This window comes from Acomys minous (assembly GCF_964271855.1).
Source record: "Acomys minous genome assembly, chromosome: 7".
Lineage (NCBI taxonomy): Eukaryota > Metazoa > Chordata > Mammalia > Rodentia > Muridae > Acomys > Acomys minous.
The window spans coordinates 83135603-83159996 of NC_140488.1; the positions used below are offsets into that span (position 1 = coordinate 83135603).

The 24394-nt window shown below is 43.9% G+C and overlaps 1 long non-coding RNA gene and 1 pseudogene across 2 annotated transcripts in view; one reads left to right on the forward strand and one right to left on the reverse strand.

Annotated features, from left to right (window-relative positions):
* Window positions 1–23999, reverse strand: part of LOC311602282 — a 126198-nt gene extending 102199 nt beyond the window's left edge. The window contains exon 1 of the long non-coding RNA XR_014780714.1: window positions 23901–23999. This is a non-coding gene — a long non-coding RNA (uncharacterized lncRNA). The remainder of the gene's footprint in view (window positions 1–23900) is intronic.
* Window positions 8548–9426, forward strand: LOC311602005 (TSC22 domain family protein 4-like; annotated as a pseudogene). Its single transcript has one exon. The product of its transcript is annotated as a TSC22 domain family protein 4-like (transcript).
* Window positions 24000–24394: the final 395 nt, after the last annotated feature.

Below are 24394 nucleotides of genomic sequence, written 5' to 3' on the forward strand. Positions count from 1 at the left end.
GCAAGGCACCCACCACCAATGCTGATATGCCTCACAAAAGGTCTGGTAAAGGAGCAAAGGGCCAAAGAGAGAAAAATGGTAGTTCCTTTATGGCCCCACTCTCCGCTGGAAGCAAACACATGGATCTTTTATCAAAGAAGGCAGCACTGCTGGTGTCATTCTTGCTCTGTAGATACAAAATTAAACAGCCTGCAAGGAGGGGAGATATGCTGTTTGTTATCAACAAAAGGTTCAAGGAGCACTTCCCTGAGATCCTTGAGATAGCCCGCCAACAACTGCACATGGAGTTTGGCATTGAGATGGAAGAAGTCCAGCCTAATGGGCAGGCCTACATGCTTGTCAGCAAGCTAGATTTCAAGGATGATGTTGTGAGTAGCAGCACTGAGTTGGATGTTCCAACAGGGGCATTCTGACTCCCCTCCTCTGTGTGATCTACTGAAATGGCTACAATGCCACAGAGAAGGAGGTCTGGCATTTCCTGAATATGTTAGGAGTCTGTGATGAGGTCCCACACCTCATCTTTGGGAATGTAAGGAAGCTCATCACTGAAGATCTAGTGGAAGAAAAGTACCTGGAATACTGTCAGATTCCTGACAGTGATCCACCATGCTATCAGTTCCTATGGGGCACAAGAGCCTATGATGAAAACAGCCAGGCAACAGTGAAGGACTTTTTAGCTAAGATCAGTAAAGCCATTCCCAATGCTGCCTTGTCTCCTTATGAACAGGCTTTGATTGAAGAGGTAGAGAAGATCCAAGCCAAATCTGTATACAAACCCGAGACCAAATGCAAAGCCAAGAGACATTCTAAGATTAAGTTGAGTGATCCTGCTCACTAAGGAGATAAAGGGCAGCCGCCCCTCCCATGGGACTGGAAAGGTCTACTCAACATTTAGCAGATAAGTTGTTGATAAAGTTATGGGGTGTTTTAGCAAAAATGTAAACTTGGCATTAGAATATATGTTGACAAACTTTAAAGACTGTGCTTTTCTTTCTGTTCATCAAGCTGAATGTTCAAATTTTGTATTCACTTGAACTACAAACTGGAACATGGCCTTTATAGAGGAAAAATCTTGGAAACAGAAAAAAGAATGTAACAGAAATAGTTGAGAGTGACTAGAGGAAAGGTTTGTCATTTGTAGATTTGTTTACTCAAGTTACGTATTTCAGACTTAGAAATGTATATTTGCATTTGTTTTTGATATTAAAGAATGCATGAGAAATTCAATCATGGTGAATCAGATCTTCTTTTCAAGGGTTTGCACTACCTAAACATTACACATCCAGTCTTGGGAAGTCCTCAGGCTTTATACTGAAGATGTTTATGGAAAGCAGATGAAGCATCTGCCCATTCCGTGGTAGATTCTAGAAGAAGCTCTCATTAAGCATGAGTATGGCAACTGATCCTCTTCCCACTGAGGTAAGAAATATGTTTCTGTGGCGTTGGGCAGAGAACATTTTAAAATAATTTTTGAAAGAAGTTTTTAGATAGTTTCTTTTATTGCTATTGCAATGGTGAATATTCTGTGGCATCTATTTAAACATGTAGAAATATAATCTCAGTTAGATAACTATCAGTGAATCAAATCATGGTTATATTAATGATGCTCACATTTTATGAAGGTCAGACAAGGCACCTAAATTCCAAAGTGCTGTCCACTCACTACTGTGTCTCAGTCCAACAAGAAAAAACCTCTCAAATTAATTTCTGATTGTTGCCCAGTCTTTTTCTGTGTAGGTACAACACACGTCTACTGTGGGTCTCTGCACCTTTCTCCATCAGCTGCTGAATGAAGACTGTAGTGCTTGTCCCCTGTCTGCAAGCATAGCCGACTGTCATTTAAAGTGACAGGGGTTGGCTCTCTCCCATCCTGTGGGTCTCAAGCTGGGCCAGTCATTGGTCTGCCATTCCCTCAATCTCTGCTCTTTCTTTATCCCTACACCTCCTGTAGGCAAGACACATTTTGGGTCAAAAGTCAGTGTGTGCGGTGTGGAGTCATGTAACTGCAGATGCTGAGCTGGCACTAGAGTGAAGTTGAGGCTTGAGACAGGCAGAGGCAGGTGTTGGTCCCTTCGGTCACTGTTCTGGGCCTGCCTGTCCCAGATAATGTAGTCCTCCTCTGGTAGCCTGGAGGTGGTCACATAGCCCGGTGACCAGGTTGTAGTATAAATGTCCTCTTTCGTTACAAGGTAATGTTCAGCAAGCATTTCTCTTCATGCAACTAAGGCATTGTCAGCGCCTTTGCTCTAGCCAATGATGTACATCTACCCTGAAAGCCTCCACCTGTACCCCAAAGGTTTAAAAGCATCTGTTCCATCCAATGAAATGAGTTGTTTCACTGAAGCTGTCCCCAAAATAGGCTGTTTTACAGGCCATGCAGGCTAAGCTCCTCATTAGTGTATATAACCATAATGGGTTGTCCTATTATAGAGTGCAATGGTCACAAGCCTCAGGTTTGAGAGGAGGGATATATTTATCAACACACTCTCCAGACAGGGGCACACTCTCTCTGACTTTAGTGTCTTATTGGTCTTTTTTCTTCCTGGAATGCTGGGGAAATACTAATAGACAGTCTGCTTATATATCAACAGCTATTATGAAACAAGTTAGCCGGTGTTTTTTGAAGAGCCTGTTGCAGGGCGTGATGGGACTACAGAAGGGAATGATAGAAGTTTCAGCTGACTTTCCATCTTGTAGTCTAGTAAGAGGAGGAAGAGGGCTGCCAAAAAGAATTTCAAGTGGAGAAAGTCCCCTCTTTTGGAAGAGTACATCATTGGAGGCCAAAGGGAAGAAAGATAGCCAACCTTCACTAGGACTAATTCCTGTAAAAGCCTCTTTATAGTAGTAACCTGTGCTATTACCAGTCTGGTAAGAGATGCCTCTGCTCAACCGAAGAATGTATCTGCAAATGCCCATTTGGCCTGGTTTCCCCTCTGTAAAGTCCACCTCCCAGTGTTCTCCAGGCATCTTGCCTCAGGCTGTGACTCTGATGGGTACAATGAATGGTGATCCTGTAGTTGTTCGAATACAACTTGTTTTGGGAGTTGCAAGAGGGTGAGGAGGCTTTATGGTTCTGAAACTGTGGGATAAATAGGTCTACCCATTTATTTACCTGCCTTAAATGTTGGCCTGGCTTCCAGCCATTGCTGCTAGGTGTATGAACTGGAAGGAAGTTGACTGCCAAGGAACACAGTTGTTAGCTTTCCTCAGTGGTGAATGGCAATTGCAATTCCTGGTTTATCTGTTCCCAGGGGATATTGTTTTACTCAGGTTGTGGTTATGAAAGTAGTCAGCAGAGACAGTATTTACGTTTGGTTTTGTCTTGGAGTATCTTGTTTTGCCCATGTATGGTAATGCAGAGATTTGCTGGGTACAGCAGTCTGGGCGGACATCTCTGTTCTCTTAGTGTTTGCAAGACATCTGTCGAGGCTCTTCTCGCTTTTAGAGTCTCTGTTTAGAAGTCAGGTGTAAATCTGATAGGTCTGCATTTATATGTTACTTGGCCTTTTTCACTTGCAGCTTTCAATAGTCTTCCTAGGTTCTGTAGATTTAGGGTTTTGGTCAGTATGTGGTGGGAGGGTTTTCTTGTCTGCTCCATTCTGACCTGGTATTCTGTATGCTTCTTGTACGTTTGCAGGCATTTCTAATTTTAGGTTGGGGAAACTTTCTCCTACGATTATGTGGAAAATCTTTCCTGGTCCCTGGAGCTGGGACTCTTCATCCTCCTCCATTGCTATTATTCATAGGTGAGGTCTTTTCATAGTATCTCAGATTTCCTTGATGGTGTGTGTCAGGGATTTTTTTTTAGCTTTAACATTTTCTTTGACTGTTGTATCAGTTTCTTCTATTGTATCTTCTACAGATGAGGTTCTTCCATCCTTTGGATTCTGTTGGAGATGCCTGCTTCTGTTATTTCTGTTCTCTTCCCTAGGTTTTCCATCTCCAGGATTCCTTCAGGTTATTCTTTCTTATTGCTTTTACTTTCATTTCAGGTCTTCTGCAGTTTTATTCATTTACTTCATGTTTGTTCTTTTTTAGTGTGTTGTTTTTTTTTTTTTTTTGGTTTTAGTTTTTCCAGACAGGGTTCCTCTGTATAGCTTTGACTGTCCTAGACTCCCTTTGTAGAGCAGGCTGGCCTTGATCTCACAGTGATCTGACAGCCTCTGCCTCCCTAGTGCTGGGATTAAAGGGGTGCAACACCATGCCCAGCCTTATTGGTTTCCTCTTTAAAGGCCCCTGGCAGTTAGATTGTATTTCCCTGCATTTCTTTTAGGAAATTTATTCATTTCTTATTTAAAAGCATCTATGATCTGTATGAGACTGGATTTAAGGTCATTTTCTTGTTCTTCAGGAGAGTTAAGATATCCTGAGCTTCTGTGAAATGATACTTGGGTTCTGTTGTTGACATATTGCCCAAAGCTCTTGCTATTTGTGTTCTTGTGCAGGCCTTTAGCCTTATGGTTGTCTCTGGTCTTGGCTGGTGGTCCCTGGGGCTTTGGATTCTGGGAACGCATATGGGTGTCAGGTCCAATAGAAGGAGAGCACACAGGGCCAGACTGAGTTTACTGCCGCTGCATTTGCCCTGTATCCTCGTGGAACCTGGGGGCCATAGGCCTCTGGGAATGCACATAGTGATGGGGTTCTGTAACCAGGATGGGAAGTGAGGTGTATGCGCAAGGTAGCTGTTAGGTTTGCCAGGAGGACAGGGGAGACTGGGAATTGAAGTCTGTGGGGTCTTACCTGTTTGTCCCAGATGGCCACCATCCTCTGGGAATGTAGGTAGAGGTGAAGTCCAGTAAATGGAGTGTGCGGGCAGCTGGGTGTAACTGATGGCTGCGGTGTTTGACTAGAGGCCTGGTACAAGGGTCTGGCTTGAAGCTATCTCACCTGTTCTCCCCAGGTGGCAGATCAGGGTCTCCAGGGATCAGGATGATGAGGAATGGGGTGTATAGGGCAGAGTTTTCCACTGCTAGGTTTGTGTGTAGGACGGTGTAGGCTGGAAATTGTGGTCTGGGGAGTCTTCCTCTGTCTTCCCAAGGTGGCTGTCCTCAAGAGTCTCCATCGATCAGAGTGCTCGACTGAAATAATGATGCATCAGGGGACAAGAGAGAGCTCTAGTACTCTGGTGGTAGGTTTGTCTGGAGGAAAAGGCAGGCTGTTGATTGTGGTCTGAAGCATCCTGCCTGGTGGTCCCAGGGGGCTGCCACCTTTGGGAATGCATGTAGGGGCAAGGTCTAGTAGGTGGACGATGCAGGGACCTCACCACTACTGTACATTCCCCGGTAACCTGATGCCATCAGGGGGCTGACATGTAGAGATCTCATCTGTCTACCCTAGGAATCGGGGTGCTGGACCAGGAAAAGGTGCACCTTGCTGTTCTCTCTTAGGAGCCTGTTTTCTTTTCTAATAAGAGACAGAGAGGGGTGGATCTGGATGGCTTAGGAGGTGCGGAGGAACTGCGAGTAGAGATGACAGAGATGAAGAAAGCCACAATCAGTATTACACTTTTATTATATCAAAAGAGAGAAAGAAATGCATAGTCTAAGGGTGTGGACCCCACTCGGCAGAAGGGGGAAGTATTTACAGTGAATCTAGATAAGGAACCTGAAAGAGGATTGTATGCCCCAAAGACCCCCAAAATAAAAAAAGACTTTACTGAATTCTCAGCACACTTTGTAACTTCCCAGTTAGTGCAATGGGCTTAAGGTCCCTAAAGCTTACTTCCTCCAGTTTCCAAAGACGCTTCGACACACCTTTATTGCAACCTGCTTATCCTACTTTAACACTGTAGTTCCTCGTTTGAGACCTACTTCAGTTCCTAGCATAACTGTAACACCCCTGTTAATACCTGCAATGGCTTTCAGCATACCAGAAGCCATTTTACTCCCAAGTTTCCATTTTGATCATGAGGTGAAATTAAGTTCACGTTCTCAGATTCTACGTGCCTGAGATCATGATACAATCCAAAAGTTCAATACTTGCTGCTTTGAATAAAACAGTAGATGTTAAATGCATGTTCTGCTTGAGTTAAAGATAAATGTATGTTGTGTTAGAGTTAAGAGCAGAACATCCTGTTATGTTCCTTTCTCCTGGAAGGGTAGGGAACTGTAAAGTCCCCAAGCCTATATCCTAACCAATGGGCTTTAAATGCTCTGTTTAGCCATCTAGATACAATACACATGGAACCAAGTAGATTATGTTTAGCTAGTCGAAATGATGTAATGCTGCCCATTCTCACATCATATACCTGGTTACCTGATTGTTGTTGTTGTTGTTGTTGTTTAAAAAAATGCCTGCCTTAGTAACAGACCAGTGTCATAGTCTGACTCGTGAGGCCTATGGGCAGATATAGCCATAATCCTATGAAGCAGAGGTCTTCTAACATGAAGGGGAGGTCAGAATCATATTCCTTCAAACTCAGACAAGGGGTGCTTAATATAACTGACACTGTGTATTGACATCCTATGTAATATGACCTGATTGTTTCTGTGCTTAAATGGGTAAGAAGCTCTCTGGTGTGGAGCTAGGCACTTAATGAGAGTGCCTACATGCGGATTCATAATGGTCTAATTGTACCTTGATATACAGGAAGAGGGAATAAGAGTAGCTGAAAGGCACTACATTGTAGAAAAAACTGCTGAATCAGATCCACCTATCTATTTTAAAGATGGTTGACCATTAGAATGAAAGTTAGAGAATGTGTTCCATTGGGGAAGAGGTTTTTGCCTATATTTCCACAGGTGATGAATGACTATAGGTTGCATCAAAATTGATATAGATGCAATCCATGTAAGCGAAGGCTGCACATGAAAGGCATGATCAAGCAACACAGAAAGGCTGAAATACAGCAGGAACAAGACCCCCCTGTCCCCCCTATAGAAACTGTTCAACAAACCAGGACATATCATTCATCAGACTGGCAGACTGAAACCCTTGATGCTGAAATGGATTGTTGCCTAAGACAGATAGCCAGGACTGCACTTATGAAGGACCATTGTATCAACGGCTATTCATGAGGACATTTGGAATGATAAGTGTATAGGTTTAATACTTGTTTCTGTTGTAGTAGTTAATCTGTGTCCATCTTTAGCTTAAGCAGAAAGAGGGAAGGTGTAAAGGAATTGTAATCCAGCAACATTGCTGCCCTGGCAAGGGATCACATCCAAAGACTCTCTAGGTCTGTGTGATATGGGAGGAATGCAGACGTGTCACACACCTTTAATCCCACTGGCTGGAATACTTTTATACTTCTGGGCTACAGATTGTTTCCATCTCACCCCAAGCATAGGACAGACACGTGGTTTTATAAATGATTTCAAAAGTTAAATTACTCACGGTTTGGCAGGGTTTTGGCAAGTATTTATTCCCAGAGACAGAGTCAAAATAATTGTGCCTGGCCAAGTGGAGAGAGCATCAGACTAACCTCTATATGCAATTCTCAGTCTCACACAGAGAAAGAGTTCCTTGCAATGAACACAGACAGACAAATGCATAGACAAATGGCTGTGCAAGACAGTAAGAATAGATGATGGGACCAGAAAGAGAGACAGAGACCAAGCAGAGCTGAGGAGCCTAGAGATACATCCAGTGGAGCCACATGGGAGGAGCTCTGAGAGAGAGAGAAAGAGAGAGAGAGAGAGAGAGAGAGAGAGAGAGAGAGAGAGAGAGAGAGAGAGAGAGAGAGAGCAACTCAAGGGACCTAGAGCTAGTGGTGCTTGGCTGTTAAGCTGCCCCCTCCAATAGCAGCAGAGAAGACCCATGGAGTAAAACCCAGGCTGCCATCCCTGGGTTCCAAGGCAGAAGCCTGGATCTTTTTCTCCTCTCAATTGGAAACTTTCCACTGAGATGCCTTGCAGAGGAGCACTGGTTAGCCTTTGATTGCTGCCTGCTGTGGCCTGCACTACCCAAGGCCCAGGAGGCTTTAGGATTAAAGGAAAAAAAAATATCATCAGTCTCTAGGTCCTCTGTCCTGCACATCTGTGTGCCAAGCACGAGCATCTCTAGGGTTTCAGCAGGGACAGCAGCAGGAAAACCTGCCTCTGCTCCCCACCCATGTATTGCAGTCACTTAACAGAAACCTCCAGTTCCCATAAGGCCGTGCTGTCATGTTATACCCAGAATTCTCCAGGGGCCTCCTTTTCCCTGCCATGTGCCACTCTCCTGTATTTCAGAGGTGCCTGAGCCCCTCTTCAGGATCCCAGTCCCTCCCCAAACCTGAGCCCAGCCCCAAGCTCCTAGCCCTAAGGACCATGAGTGTTGGGAAGAAGAAACCTAGTTTTCAGATCACCAGTGGCACCATGGAATATGAGGGCCCAGGAAGCCCAGGGGCTTTGGATTCCTTAACACCATCAGTCACCTAGGGTACCTTCTGCCTCCCCCAATGGGGAAACCAACCCTGATGCAGGCTGCAGAGGCACTGCCCCCAATGGCTCCCAGCTACCTGGAGCTTTTACCTCCCAGGTGGTGATGATGCCCCAAGGTTTGGGAGAGCCTTATCATTGATGTGTGTGTGTGTGTGTGTGTGTGTGTGTGTGTGTGTGTGTGTGTATTAATGAGGGTGACCTGGAGCCCTCAAGCTTAGGCTGCATCCTGGAGGGAATTTGAGGGGCGTTGGGAGGCACCAGATGCAGATCAGTGCATTCTAGGTTGGATCTGGCTAACTTGAGCATAAGCACCCCCATACATCAGACAGGCCTGTTTCAGAGCCTCACTTTTTGGCTCTGCCTGCCTCCTACTTCTCCTGGACCACAGGTCTGCTCCTTCCAGGAGGGCTGGGCTCCCTGGCAGGACCTGACAAGGCCAAGGTAGAGACTCCCACCACAGTCAGCCTCTCCACCCAAGCAGTGCCCGACAAGGGCCTGGGACTGGAGATATTGCTCACCCTCTGTCTGCTGTGAGGGTAGAAATGGAGTCTAGGGGTACAGCAGCAGGAACCCCTCAACGGTCATGGAGAAGAGATGCATCAGTTCAGCTGAGGATGGAGTTAGTTGCTCCAGAGGAGACAAGGAAGGTGACTCTGGCCAACTCTCACCCCCACTCCCCAGCCCTCTTCTTCGATGCCAGCCTGGTGCACAAGACTCTGGACACCTTCGGAGCCACAGCAGCCCAGAGCCTCAGCATGGCTCATTCCATATCGGCCATCAGTGGCCCCTGGACAGTGATGAGGATAGTGGTCTCGGAAGACTGGCTTGCATTGGCACAAGATTGAACAAGCCATGACTTGGTGAATTTCCACCTCATGTTTGCCATGTGAGAAGAGGCTGGGGTGCTGCAGAGCACAGCTGAGAGCTGGCAGGATGGAATGCTGTATTGGAGCAGGAAAATGGATTGCTACATGCCATGGCCAGCCTGGAGCAGGCGGCATAGTTACCATTCTTGTGGTTCCCACAGCTAGGACCCTCTGCACCAAATGGGCCTTCCCTCTGAGCCTCCTTTCCTTCACAATGTGCCTTGTGGGGCTGCCACTTGCTTCTGGGCCTTGTGCCATTTGCCCACCCCCTCTTCCTGTGTACCTTTAATGCCCACACCCAAAATAATGCTTAGGGATGGGAGTTGACAGCTCAATACTGGTCTGTCCCTTCCAACCTGGTCTCCCCAGAGTCCCCAGGCCTTGTGGGAAGAGAAAGAACCTAGGAAAAGGTGCTTATCTAGAGCCCCTGTTCCATGAAAGAATCCAGCCCCACATCTTTCCCTAGGTTTCAGTGTTCTGGTGAGCCCCCAGCAGTAGATGGCCTGGAAAGGTGTGGAAGTTCCCTGGCCAGCCTCAGCCCTGGCCCTACCCCACAGTGTTCCTTTAAAGACACCCTGCTCCGCTGCCCATGGGAGGGTGTATGGACAGTATCTTCAAATTCTGGGATTCGGTTTATTAAAATAACAATTATAATAAAAATCTGAAGAAAGGTGACACAAAAGAATAAAAGATGGTTGAGGGTCAACTCTAGACAAAACATTCACACCACTCCTCAAAGCTCAGGAAACATAGCAGAAGACGTTTAATAAATAAATAAATAAATAAATAAATAAATAAATAAATAAGACACAGAAGGGCTGTGAAATGACATCTTCTAGGCAGAAACTAGTCATGGCAACCCAGCAGCTGGGCATACTGTCACTATGTGCACAAAAGTCACTTCTGGAGCAGAAGGGACACATGAGGCCCTAAAATATATTGCAGACGTGTTTACAATTGATATACCTTGAGAGGGAGAAAAGGAAGAAGAGAGGGGAAAAAGAAGTGGGGAGAGAGAGAGGGAGAGAGAGAGGAGGTGAAGAGAGAGAGAGAGAGAGAGAGAGAGAGAGAGAGAGTTAGGGAGGGTGGGAGGGAGGGAGGGAGAGAGAGAGAGAGAGAGAGAGAGAGAGAGAGAGAGAGAGAGAGAGAGAGAAAGAGAGAGAGAGAATGAATGACTTTGTGAGTTTATTGGGTTCTGGCAGTTACTTTCTAACTCTGTATTACACAGTAAGCCTAAATGAAATTCTGAAACACTAAATGAAATCATATTTATAATACAGAGGGATGAGAGAATAGTTAGGAGCAGTAGGAAAGTAGAAGATAGTGGGGAAGGATATCCAGGCAATTATAAAATAACAAGTATGTAGTGATATGTATGGAATTCTAAAGTAACAAAATTCACTAATAAAAATTAAAACAAAAGAGCTGGATTAATATGAGAACGTATGGGAAGGCTTGGAATACCAATACCTCCAAATATGACGTGTGTTACAAAGATACCTGCTCCAACAAGAAACCGTCACACCGAATTTCCAGGTTGCGCAAAGATTCTCAACACATTCTTTCCTGCTCTGAGGGATATCATGGCCCCCAGGAGCAACATTCTCCCCCCTGTCAGGTTAGAAAGGAGTGCTGGGCTCTGAATAAGCTAATAAACCTGAATAGGAGTCATGCACGACCCATGTAGAACAGAAATGCTTGAAAAGCCACATTCTGGACCTAAGGTTCGCAGAGAAGGAGGTCATCTTACAAAGCCTTGTGTCTCTGGGGGCCTTGAGAACTAACAAGTTGAACTTGCCCCTTTGTCTAGTAGATTATTGTGGGATTGATAGGGATGGCCTTAATTGAACACACACAGAGAGAGACAGAGACAGAGACAGAGACAGAGACAGAGACAGAGAGACAGAGACAGAGAGAGACAGAGACCGAGAGAGAGTGTGTGTAATACTGCCTAGCACGAGTCAACGTGATTCCAAATGTGAATGAAGGGAACAGTCCGGAGAGACCTGGTATGGCAACATAGTGAACCACGTCGCATTCCTCCTGGGGCCATGAAAAAGTGTTCTGTCTCAGGTCAGCAGAGGTTAGGTTTCTAGCTAGTACCAGGGACTGATGACTACTTGCACATGAATTTCGACTACCACTCACCTTGGGGACTCTTGGGTACCTGAGGAAAACAAGGCAAATTCACTACTATCTAAAGAGTATCAGAGATTCGAGGCCCTTAGAATGGGACCGAAGGTCTCAAATGGAGTCAGTGTATAGCAAAACATCATTAGGAATCATTTCATTGACTTTTTTTTACCAGTCATGTTTGGTTCTACGCTATGAGCCAGCTCTATCCAGTATCTGGTTCCTGGCCATCCAGGCAGTAGAGAGCATGGGCTCCCTCACCTGGCATGGGCTCCCTGTCATTGCATAGGACTCAAGTTAACCAAACATTGACTGGTCACTACCACGAATTCTGTAGCACCATTGTCCCAGCACATCATTTAGCCAGGACAGAATTTATGTTGAGGGTTTTGTGACTGAGTTGGTGCCCAAGTTTATCTCTCTGTAGCCTGCAGAGTAGCTTCTCATCATGGACATGTCTAGTCATTATCAGGGTGGCTGCCTCCAGCAGCATAGGAGAGCAGGTGCAGAGCCCCACAGACAGACATTATGCAGGGACAGTGGTAGTTGGAGGTTTCCATCCTCCTGGAAATAAGAGAACCTCAGGGACTAGTGGGAGGAGACATTGTGGTAGTCAAAGCGGATGGAGGATGCCAGGAGAACATAGGCCAGGGAAACATCCAAGCAGAGCTTACATGAGCTCTCTTCTGGGAGCTTAACACACTTAAGCAGTAGCATGGAGCCTCCAAGGGTCTACACCGGGTCCTCTGTGTGTATTTTATGGGTGTTGACTTGGTGTTTTTGTGGGCCTCCTAAGAATACGAGCAGATGTATCTCTGACTCAGTTGCCTGCTCTAGAGCCCCTTTCCTACCTACTGGGTTGCCTTGTACAGCCTCCATATGAGAGCTTTTGCCTTCTATTATTTTATCTGTTAGGCTGTTATCACTTGGAGGCTTACTGTTTGTTGAAGAGGAAGTGGAGGGGGAGATTTGCTGGAGAGGAGACTGGGAGGGTAGCTGGGAGGATCCAAAGGAGGGAAACTAGCTGAGATGTAGTGTATGAGCAAAGAATCTGTTTTCAAGGGAGGAAGGAAGGAAGGAGGGAAGAAAGGCAGGGAGGATAGAAGGACGGAGGGAAGGAAAACAGGTTTTTTCAATACAGTTGCAGTAGAATTTTTCTTTCAAAGAAAAAATTTAGTAGATAATAAATTACCACATAAAATTAGCATACAAATGCCTTATAAACACAAACAAGAATAAAGATATTTAAAGTCATTTCATATGAAAAATAATGCATGGAAAATTGTCTCAGGTTGTGCCAGGGTTGGGTCAAGTTGATTCTAAAAGAATGTTTAGAAATGTATGCTATCTTGGTGAGTGCTGCACAATCCCTTGTATTGTCCCCATCTGGAACCCATAGTAATGACAAGCAGAAATGCCTATCACTTCTCACTTTAGGTGAACAGACAGTTCAAGCTTGGTGCTTGTTGTGGGGTCTGCTTAAGTCCAACATAGCCCAAACACCAGATAAATGCAGGTTACAAAAATGCATTGTAATCAAGCTGCTACTGATCATTCAGGGCTGCAGACTGATTTGGCCCTGAACGTGTGATGCTGAAGGGATGTCATACAGCATATTCAAAGTATGGGAACACAAAGCATGATGGAAACTGTAGCATTGTCCAATCCTATTCTGATATAAGGGGTTGAGCAATGGAGTTTCCACCAATAAGGATAGGATTCGGTCCCTGGACCTGGCAACATGAACTTGTTTCACCCTTCCTCAAGGAGAAATTGTCCTTGAGATGTCTGTGCTCCAACCACTGTTCTAGTTTATATAATGGTCAGAATATAATTCATTAAATTTCTAAAAAATAAAAATATAAAGCTGTTAAATTTAAGATTTTTTATTAAGGTTGAATTATATAAATGGACAGATTTATAAATTTACTAAACATCCCTAAATTAAATTTCCTTTTCACAATGAGGATTATAGATAATGTAATCCAAACAAACAATAATATTCAAAATCTTGGTTTATTAAAATACTATCTGTCTATATGCAATTACAGGTTATTTTTACATAGTGTACTTATTGCCACATTGGCTTAGAAGTAAATGCTTATGTGAACTAAAGTTGTCAGCTTGGATTGGGGCAGGGCCAGACAATGCAGAGGTTCCTCCATCCATCATCTAGGCCAGTTGAGGCCATTTCAGGTTTAAGTAGAATTTTATCTCCTGGATGGAGAATCCCTTGGAAATTATACCAATTCTCTTTTAGGACCTGAGTCTGAGACACCTCAGCTCACTTATTTAGCTTCTGTTAAATTACCTGCTTTGCAAAGCTAATTCTCAAGCTAACATCCTGTCTTAGCTTCTGTTGAACTGCTTGCTGGTACAAGTCTACTCCTGAAGCTGCAGAGGAAAATGTCGGATTGTAGGGTTTGGCTCTAAAGACTTCTTGCTCTTGAGATCAGTGCTCCCAACCTTCCTAATGCTGTAACCCTTTTCATAATGTTCATCATATTGTGGTGATCCCCAACCACAAAATCATTTTCATTACTACTGCATAACTGCGTTTTCACTACTGCTATGAATCCTAATGTAAAGGGTTTTTTCTGATTATCTTAGGTGACAATTATGGAAGGGTCACTAAAGGGGTAGTGACCTACTCCTTGAGAACCACTGCTCTAAATGATAGGAGCTACACTTAGGTCCCAAATACAGGGGTACTCCCGGTCAGCAGGAATAAATACTTTGGATATATAAAAACTGTGTTTGAGTGATCATCTCAGTGGGCTTTCTACAACAGGTTCAGCATCATTTTGGCTCATAGTTAACTAAAACATTAAGAAAAAATTAAGATAAAAGACTAAATTGTATGTAATCAGTGTGACCACATAGGTAAAGCATATAGAGATTTATAATACTCCTAAATCTAAATTTGGGACAACAATATGAGTTTTAAAATATTAAACATCTATATCTGCTTTCAAAGACAAGACATAGGTAATGGTACAACACTGGTCAAGATGTTCTGTCCTTGATCCTCATCTCCATTATTGTTCTACACGGTGGTATCTGTTGCTTGAAGGTGTAGATTAAGTTTAAGACAGGATTACTCTTACTCCTGAGTAATCATTTCCTATTAGACAATTACTCTCCCATGATATACTAAGTTCTCTATTCCAAAGATTAAAAAACTAACTTATGGTAGTATATATATGATCACAAACATTTAAAGAATTTTAGGAATTCAAAAAAATCATTACTGCCTATTTAAAAGCAAACAGACGGGGTTTTCAAGATTCTTATTTTATGAGAAAGAGAGAGTAAGAGAAAACACCAAAATAATTTTAAGTTGTCATTTGGAAAACCCACTTTGAGACGTATGCACAAAATTTTACAGTTTTCAGGTCATCTTAATGTGTTACAACATAATGTTATATCTTAAATTATTCATCTCTTTAGTTAAAAATATAATAGAAAATTACTCATCTTTTTAGTTTAAAAATATGATAGACATAGTTACCCAGCTTTATCCTGCTCTGCATGCCTTATTCTATTTTTGACTCATTATGAACAGTAATAAAAATAAATGATTTTTATGATAAAATATTTCAACGTACCTGTCATAATGATAACTTAAATCTTTAACAAGTAATTAAAAACAATATCTATTAATGCAAATAACCTATTTTTATATTGGTTATCTAAAATGCTATATTTTTTTTGCAAACATAAGCAACTGACATTCCTCTAAACCTGACTCATTAAAGTTGTTTTCTAAAATTTGTAATAACAATCATAATGTTATGATAAGAGTATACTGAAAAGGATTGTTTACAAAGAAATATGATTATTACTAAGTTAAAATAATATGTAACTTAAAAACATTTAAGGGTTAATTCAATACCCTAAGACATAGTGCTGGATTTTATACAATATTTAAAGAATTGATCTGTTCTTAGTATTCATTCTGTATATGCACATTTAAAACATGTTATTTATATAATTCCTTATTTTCTTCTGGTTCTTCCTGCTCTATGTAATTTATTTTACTCATGTGTAATGATACAAATATACAAGTTAAAAAGAAATATGATAAAACATTTTTTCCTAAGAAAGAAAGTGTTATTTGGTTTAGGCTCAACCTGAACTTTCCCTTCTCCTGGCTTAACAGGAATAAGCTACACTGTCTATCAGGTGTTTTCTTTTGTATGTACATACCTAATGGGGAAAAAAGCTGATTTTAGGCCACCTACTAGTTTTAAACCCCTTCTTCATGATGCCCATTTACCAATGTAAATGGTATGCATGCAAGAAAAAAAATGCTAGCATTGCATGAGTTATTACAGAAAATGAATACTCCTTATGACACCATTGGACAATTGACCAGAGAGAAACCATAGCAGAAGGTTTGGTCTAGACCCAGTGTTCTCAGATGGGGCTGGCAGTGAAATTATTATGTAGCATAGGCTTTACCTGAACTGTCCATTCTCATGGCTTGATAGGAATGAATTACCCTGTCTATGAGGTGTTCCCTTATGTGTAAACACATTTATAAATCAGGTGGTATTGCAGGCCACAGCATCATTTTGAACCCTTGCCTTGTGTTGTCTGTTTCCTGATGTGAAATCTGAGTATGTGTCAGAACTACCCTGGGGGACAGTACAAGTTAGCAAGTACACTTCCTAAGAGAGTTTTAAGACACGTGAGAAAACTCTTACCCTCATGATTTATTCCTGAAAATGTATGACCATCATGATATAATTCAGACACCTGCCCAAAGCTATTATCATGCCCAGGAGTCCTCATATGGACGTGCTTTAGAGCCTCTCTAGAACCTACTGAGAGCACTGGCCAAAACAGAGTGACAGAATTACAGAGACAAAAGATTCCTAGATTGCATAGATGGTCAGAGGGTAGCCATAATTAAGATTTGAAGCTAAAAGATGGCTTTACACCCTAGAATTTTTCCTCTGCTACTTTTTTTTTTTTACAAAAATCCAAGCACCTACAAAACTAATGTAGCCTACAAGAACATGTACCTGAGAGCTTATTCCAAAAAAGGAACCAGCGTGAGAAAATAGCATATCAGGGCTGGAGAAGAGCAATCTAAGTTTTTTGTTTTTGTGTTTTGTTTCTGTTTTTGAGACAATGATCATGAAACCACAGATATGGGCCTGCATTAATATATACTGTATATAAATTATTAATATACACAAATATGTGAATATTTATCTAAATTAACATTCATATTTTCTCTTTTAAAATATTAATTTCTGATACACTACATGCGAACCACAGTTTCCCATACCTCCTCTCCTCCCAATATAGCCCTCACCCCCATCCATTCCTCTGTTTCCCTTCAGAAAAGGGCAGGGCTCGCATGGATATCTACGAAATATGGCATCTCACGTTGCAGTAAGACTTTGCAACTCTCCTCCTATTAATTCAGGAAAAGTCAAACCTTGGAGGAAAAGGAACCCAGAAGCAATTGAAACAGTCTGACACAGCGTCTGTTCCCACTGTTAGGAGTCCTATAAAGAGACCACTGTGCAGTAGACGCAAAGGACTTTCTTGACTAGCTGTTGCTTCTAGTTTTGACAGAGCTCTAAGGACAAGCTAACTCTCATTTTTCTCCTAATAGATGTTGGGAGTGAAAGACCATGGTCTGTAGGAACCAGGAATCGTGGCTTTAAGGAGTACAGAGGGGAGAAGAAGCAGGAATAAACAGAGGAGGATCAGTCTCGCAAAGAGTGATTATTCAAAACCTTCAAGCATGGTTCTGACTGGAAATATCAGGCCTGGTAAACAGGTCCTAATGCGCTTAGTTAAACTGCTCCTCAGTTTATGAGGGAAGGGGATGCTGTGTTAGAGGCAAAAGGCCTGGAGTCAGAAGAAGACAAGATGCCAGGTACCCCAGAAGCCATGTCGAAAAGTCAGCAAGCAGCAGTCGTTGTGCATCTCATGTCAGTCTGCATGTTCACAGCAAGCAGCCCATTGGGTTTTAAGGGGATAGGACCCCACTTCTTCAAGGCTGCATTCCTGTTCAAGGCAATGTCAAGCTGAGAGACCTTCTGTGTAATGGAGGGAATTGTCTCCTTAGAGAAAGCATAGGCTCAGAATCCAGGCTCTGCTGGCAGGCCCGAGAAACTACAGCTTTGTACCAGATGCCGTCCTCTGCGTCTGGAGAAGGATGGGCTTCCTATGGAGACTGGTCCTTACCAAGCATTTCTCAGCTCTGAGAGTCCAACCTGGAGTAGAATTGGATACTATGAGGCACACTGAGGCCAGGGAAAAGATGCCGACCTTTGAGTAACAAGACTGAGGCAAGTCAGGGTTCCATGTGTAGCTGGTGGACTCCTGTGTCTACAGGGCAGAGGCCTGAGATTCACTGTACCTGGTAGGGAGGGATTAGAACAGTTGGTCTCAACCAGTGGGTCTTGAGCCTTCTGGGGTCAAACATCTTTTCACAGGGGTCCCAGATCAGATAGTCTGCAAATCTTCTGTTTACATTAAGATTGATAAGAGTTGCCAAATTATGACTAAGAAGTAGCAATGAAAGAATTTTATGGTTGTGGGTCACCACAGCATGAGAAATTATATTAAAGAGTGACAGCGTTAGGAAGGTTGTGGACCAATGTATTAGACTGAGGTTTTGAACTTGTAACCTTTATTTCCTGTAGCAGCACCACCCGCCACCCCTGGCCAGGAGGGGAGTTCTAGGAAAGCAGAGAAGTGTACCTGACAGCTGAGAACGAAACTGCAAACAGAAGATTTGCTTCCAACCTGGAGCAAAGTGTGTGTTGGGTTCGAGGTTGTGAGATGGTACACGGAGCGGAGGGAGGTAAGGCATGGTGGATGTGGTATGAGTTACAGTGGAGGCTTCAGAAGCTCAGGCTTCAAAGCTCTGTGTGCCAAAGACTGGGGGGGATGTGGGGGCTGAGGAAGACTAAGTCTTAGCAAAGTCTAATAGGCATCAGACTCTCCCATGCTGGCTCTACTGCAGTGGGGGCCATAAGAACCTGGCCCTGCTGTCAATCTTCAGAGCCTGCCCCTGGCCGGATGTGGGATGTGGCTTTCCCTTGCTTCCGGTGGGGAGGGGAGGAAGTGGGTCTTAGTGCCCGAGGCACACGGAGAGCCACGAGGTGCTGCCCAAAACGAGCTGCCTGCAAGTTCTGAAAGAGTTCCGCGGACAAGGTAGGGACCCTGAGTGTCCACCAAAGAGTTTACACCCTACAGTAACCATGGGAGCGGTGCTTTCTTTCAGGAGTCAGTAGGTTTGTCCTGGAAAAATATCGGATGCAAGCTTCCGGAAGGAGATGGGGACCCCGGGACCACGGTTTTAGAAAAGAACCCTGATTCTCCAAATGGGGGCTTCTATTTCACAATTAAAGCAAAGCTTTGGCTTCTAAAATAGTAATAAGAGAACGTGGAAGAAATACAAGTACACTGACCTGTCCTGTCACTGGATTCTAAAATTCCCCCAGTCAGAGTGCAAAGCTAGGGAGATGGACTGGACTTAATCACCACCAAAACAGGGAGTTGAAATTTTTCAAAAGGGAGATGTGAGCTTTAAAACGTGTTTTAAAATTATCATAAAAATGAAATGAATCAAGAGAGTACAAGCATTGATCATTAAACCCCCAAAATCAGTTCTAAATGTTTTGCTTATAACCCCCACACCAGAAAAATAAGACAGTGTGAAAAGCAAGGAAAAGCAGGGGGCTGTCCATGCCCAACAAGGGGTGGTGGAGTGGGAGGGCTCAGGGAGTCTGAAGGAAGAGGGACTCTGAGTCTTAGGGTAGCCACACCCATCACGTGTAAGTAGGAGGGGCCATAAAGTGGGAGATTCCATGAAGGTTAGGGTTGTTCAACAGTAGGATAAAAGAAGGAGCCAAATAGAGGGAGACACTATGAGGCTTATGTTAGCCAAGATCAGGCTTTGGCAGTCTGTGGGAGCCCTAAGCAGGAGAGACTATGAGGCTTATCCTAGCCATGCCCTGCAAGTGGGAGTCACAGGGATGTATAAGTGGGCAGTCCTGTTCTAATTAGCATAGCCACACCCAGCACGTGGGAGTCACAGGGAGGCATAAGAGGCAGGTCCTGTGCTAATTAGCATAGCCACGCCCTACATGTGATAGACACAGAGAGGCCTAAGTGGGAGGTCCTGTCCTAATTAGCATAGCCATACCTGGCATTTGGAAGTCACTGGGAGCCAAAAGAAGGAAGTACTGTGACAATTAGCTTAGCCATGCCCTGCATGTGGGCATCACTGGGAGCCTTAACTGCAAGCTACCTCCATGGTTAAGGTAGTTCTGCTCAGGACTTCAGAGCTGTAAGTGGGATATAGCATGAGAATTAGGTTTGGCCAGCAGTAGGAAGTAAGTTGGAGCCAGAAGTGGGTAGTTGTGTGTGTGATGATTAGCATAGCCACGCCCAGCACCTGGGAGTCACTGGGAGCCCTAAGTGGGAGATCCCATGAGGCTTAGGGTAGCCCAGCTCAGCCTTTGGAAGTCAGAAGGAGCCATAAGCTGTAGGTAGTGTGTGGGTTAGGGTAGCCATGGCCAGCACCAGAAAGGTAGCAAGGGAACCTTAACCCACAAATATCACCAGGGTTAGGATAGTGCTGCTGAGCACTTGAGAGCAGTAAGTGGGAGATCCCATGAGAATTAGGTTTGCCCACCAGTAGGAAGTAAGAAGGAGCACAAAGGAGGAGATAGTATGAGGCTTAGTATAGCTTTGCCCAGCAGGAGGGAGTCCTTAGGAGCCATAAATGGAGGTCCTTTCATAATTCGCATAGCCACACCCAGCACATGGGAGTCACTGGGAGCCATAGCTGGGAGTTACTGCAAGGGTTAGGGTTGTGCTACTCAGCCCTTGGGAACTGTAAGTGGGGGATACCAAGAGATTTACAGCTTCCCAGCACTAGAGAGTAAGAGGGAGCCACAAGGGGGAGATAATATGAGGCTCAGCATATCCACACCCAGCACTTGGGAGTCACAGGGAGCCATAACCTGGTGTTACATTGACGGTCAGGGTAGTCCAGGCCAGCAGTTGGGAGCCATAAGTGGGAGATATCCTGAAGATTAGGCTAGCCCACCAGAAGAGAGTCCATGCCTTAAGGGGGAGATAATGTGAGGCATAGCTTAGCCATGCCCAGCACTAGGGAGTAAGATGGAGCTATAAACAGGAGATACTCAGGGACTTAGCCTTGCCCAGCACTTGTGAGGCTGAGCAGGAGTTGGGGGTGGGACATGAAAAGCAGGAGAAACCCTGAGCCTTAGGGTAGTCCTGCACAGCACTTGGGATCCATAGGTGGGAGATAGCATGAGGATCTGGGAGGCCCATCACAAAAGAGTAGGAGGGAGCCATAAGCTGGAGATGCTCAGAAGCTTAGTGTAGCCACGCCCAGCACATGGGAGTCACAGGGAGCCCTGAGTGGGAGACACCATTATACTTAAGGAAGCCCTGCTCAGCACTTGGGAATCAGAGGGAGCCATGAGTAGGAGATACTGTGAAGTTAGGCGTGATGACGTCCAGCACGAGGGAGACAGAGGAAGCCATAAACAAGAGATCCTATCAGTCTTAGGGTAGCCATGCACTGCAAGTGGAAATAAGAGGGAGCCATGATCAGGAGATACTCAGAGACTTATTGTAACCACACCAAATCAGAGGGAGCCTTGGCTGGGAGATACCATGGTAAGAGGGAGCCCTGGCTGGGAGATACCATGGTACTTAGAGTAGGCCTGTGTAGGTTTTGGGAGCCATAAGTGGGTAGTATCCTGATACTTAGGATACCCACTCCCTGCAAGTGGGAGCCCTCAGCAGGAGATACTCAGAGAATTAGTTTAGCCACACCCAAGCTGTTGGGGTCATAGGGATCTCTATGCAGGAGATGGTATGCTCTTTAGCTTAGCCATGCACAGTACCTGGGAGTTACAGAGAGCCATAAGCACTAGGTAGTGTGAGAGAGCCAGCAGGAGGTAGTCAGAGAGAACCATGACCTGGAGATACCAGGAGACTAAGAATAGTCCTGCCCAGCTCTCAGCAGCCATAAGTGGGAGCAACCATGAAGCTTAGGGTAGCCAAGCCCATAGTTTGTGAGTCAGAGGGAGTCATATGTGGGAAATATGTAAGGCTTAAGGTAGCCACGCCCAGCAGGTATGGGTTAGAGGAAACATAATGTAGGGTACCCACACACAGCAAGTGGTGGTCAGAAAGAACCATACACCCTTGATATCCTGAGACTTTTATAGTTCCCTAAACTCTTTTTAAAATCACAAAGGGACCAGAGACAGAGGACATCTGAGGGATAGCGTTTGCCTAGTGTTCATGAAGCCCTAGGTTGAATATCCAGGGAGCTAAAACCATAGATCATTGAATATAAATAAATATGTGAAAGAGTTGAAGCCTCTTTCCAAAACCCTCATGTATTGCTAGAAATAAGAGGCTAATGGGAAGTTGATCAGAATGAGTTAAAAGGAAGTGACGAAATAGAGCAATGGGTGAGGGAAGTGGGAAGAGTGTCATTCACATACAAGGGAAAAAATACACATGAAAATGTGGGATCACTTCTAAAAGAACAGAGCCACTGAAATCCAAGTACCTCTGTAGTAGAACCTGGCCATTTGGCCTGACTAACCACAGTCATTGTTCCCAGGGGGTTTTCAGCCCAAGAGGGCAAAGTTTAGTGTTGTGAGTTTCAGCATCTCCCTCACATCTTGGTGTGTGTGTGGAAGTAATTTTTTTTGTGTGAGTGCATATGTATGTGTGTGTGCTGGCCCCAGTGTGTGACTGCATGCTTGTGGAAATGAGAGGCCAACTCAAGGTATTTTTCCCCCGGGAACTCTCTGTCCTGCTTTTGACATGGGGTCCTTTCATGGCCTGGATCTGGCAAGTACGTTACCTTTGCTGGTTGCTGAGCCCAAGAGATCCTTCTGTCTCCACTCTAGCACTGATAATACAGTTCAATCCACCACACACAGTTTGATTTTTAAATATGGATTCTCGATCTAAAACTCATGACCTAGCGTTTACACGGGAAGCACATTGTGGACTGAGCTACCATCCCAGCCCATCACCATGTTTATATATTTTAGTCGAGAGATCAAATTCCTCCTTTGATACTGTAGGGACTGGAGAAAAAGAGGGTGATGGTTCTGTGCTTTTTGCAGAGCTAGGAAAGGAATCTCAAGGATGGTGGAAGACACCAAAGACCATTATCGAATTCAAAGCTATCCGCACCCAGTCGTTTCAGTACACTGAGGCCTCTGATGCTCTTATCCAGGCCCCTGCACATTTTTATAGGGCAAGGAGGGTAGAACAGTTCCAGGTATGAGTAGAACTGAGGGTAGTCAGAAACCTATGTAAGTCAGACCTAATGAAAGCTGGTGAGAACAGGAGCCCAGTGTATTCTCACAGCAGTGTTCTTCTGTAAATGTGGGAAAAGAAATGTTAAGGAAAGTCAGGATGTTTGCTGTTCTAGAAGGATAAATTATTCTTTCTATATTGATCACGCAGTAACTTATTAAGCCTGGAGTTTCCTCTAACCAGCTAGCTACCTCACAACTGCCACAGAGAGACTGTGGTTTACTTTTAAGCTGGAAGCACTATGCTGGGCAGATTCTGAGGTCCTGTAATCCTAGTACCTTTAAAAGCACACATAAAAACCAATCCCTTGGTAATCTGGGGACTGTCAGGGCTGCTTCTGCTCCTGTTACTACAGCCACTTACTCAGCAGCATCTTGCCTTAACATGACTCCTTTCTCTCTTCTCCTACTGTCCTCTGCTCAGCTGCTTTCTCCTCTCCCCTCTTATCTTTCACACCCAAGTCCAGGAACCTAACACCCTGCTCTCCTCTGTTCTATGCAGCCATAGTCTTCAGCACCTTTATTTAGCCATCATGGGTAACCGTGGACCATTCCTTATCATCACATGGTTACAGGAGATAGTTCACCATTCATAGCAATGCCCATGTGCAGGAGGTAACCAGATCTCAAGTACTGTAATAAGCATTTAGACCTACTTCCAACATCTCCCCCTTTCTATCTGATTAGAGAGGCCATTTCTAAACTAAACGTAGTACAAATAATTATGGAACAATCATGGAAAACAATAGGTAAGTCCTATATACATAATGTCTAGTTAAAGGGTAGTTAGCAACCTTTAAGAAAGTATTATTTATCCTATTTAAGTGAGCCTAACGTTTTGTGTCTAATATATTCTCTATCCAATCTTGTGCCTGTGAATCTAAAAACATCTCTCTAGATCTTAAAGCATCTTCTTAACTCCCAAGCAACTAACCATAATTGTGTAATATAACTATTTGACCTTCCACACTGCCATAGGTTTGTGAAGGAATAAAATTAATTACCTTAATAAAGAGGAAGTGCATGCTAGCAGCTTCCTAAAATAAGAAATGACAGAGACAGTTCACTGAATGGACAGCCACACAAAAATTCGATAGTATTGGAGCATCATCTTTAGCCTTTTGGTAAACTATAGCTGATAGATATATCTGGGAAGGAAGAACTATTTATGATTTGCTTACCCTGTCTTGGCATAATCGGCAGTCAGCACAAGCTACATCCAGGCTTGCTCATTTTAGGCAGAATTCTGGCTGTGTTAGGAAGAACGGCATTTCTTAGTCCAGTGGCTTTTTTGGTACATTTGAAGCTATCTCCATATGGAAGTTCTTTGACGCTCATCATCCTTGAGACAGGCTGCTGGGGGTGTTTCCAGGAGCTGGTATGTCTCCTTGTCAAAGAACCTTAAGTTAATGAAAATGTCATTAAGTGCCATTTTCTGTAGCTATCTAAGGTGCTTGAAGCCATCTATGTTTTCATTTTTACATAAGCAATCGATAGATTCATATCTATCTATTAACTCTAGGATGGATATTTCTATAATAAATTAGACAAGCATCTGACTTGACCATGAGTTGACCAGATAACAATTAACTTGTGTTATTGAAATTTTCTAAATTGTTTATAATAGCATCTTTAAAATTACCAGAAGTAAACATTGAATTATAAGTGAGTTGTA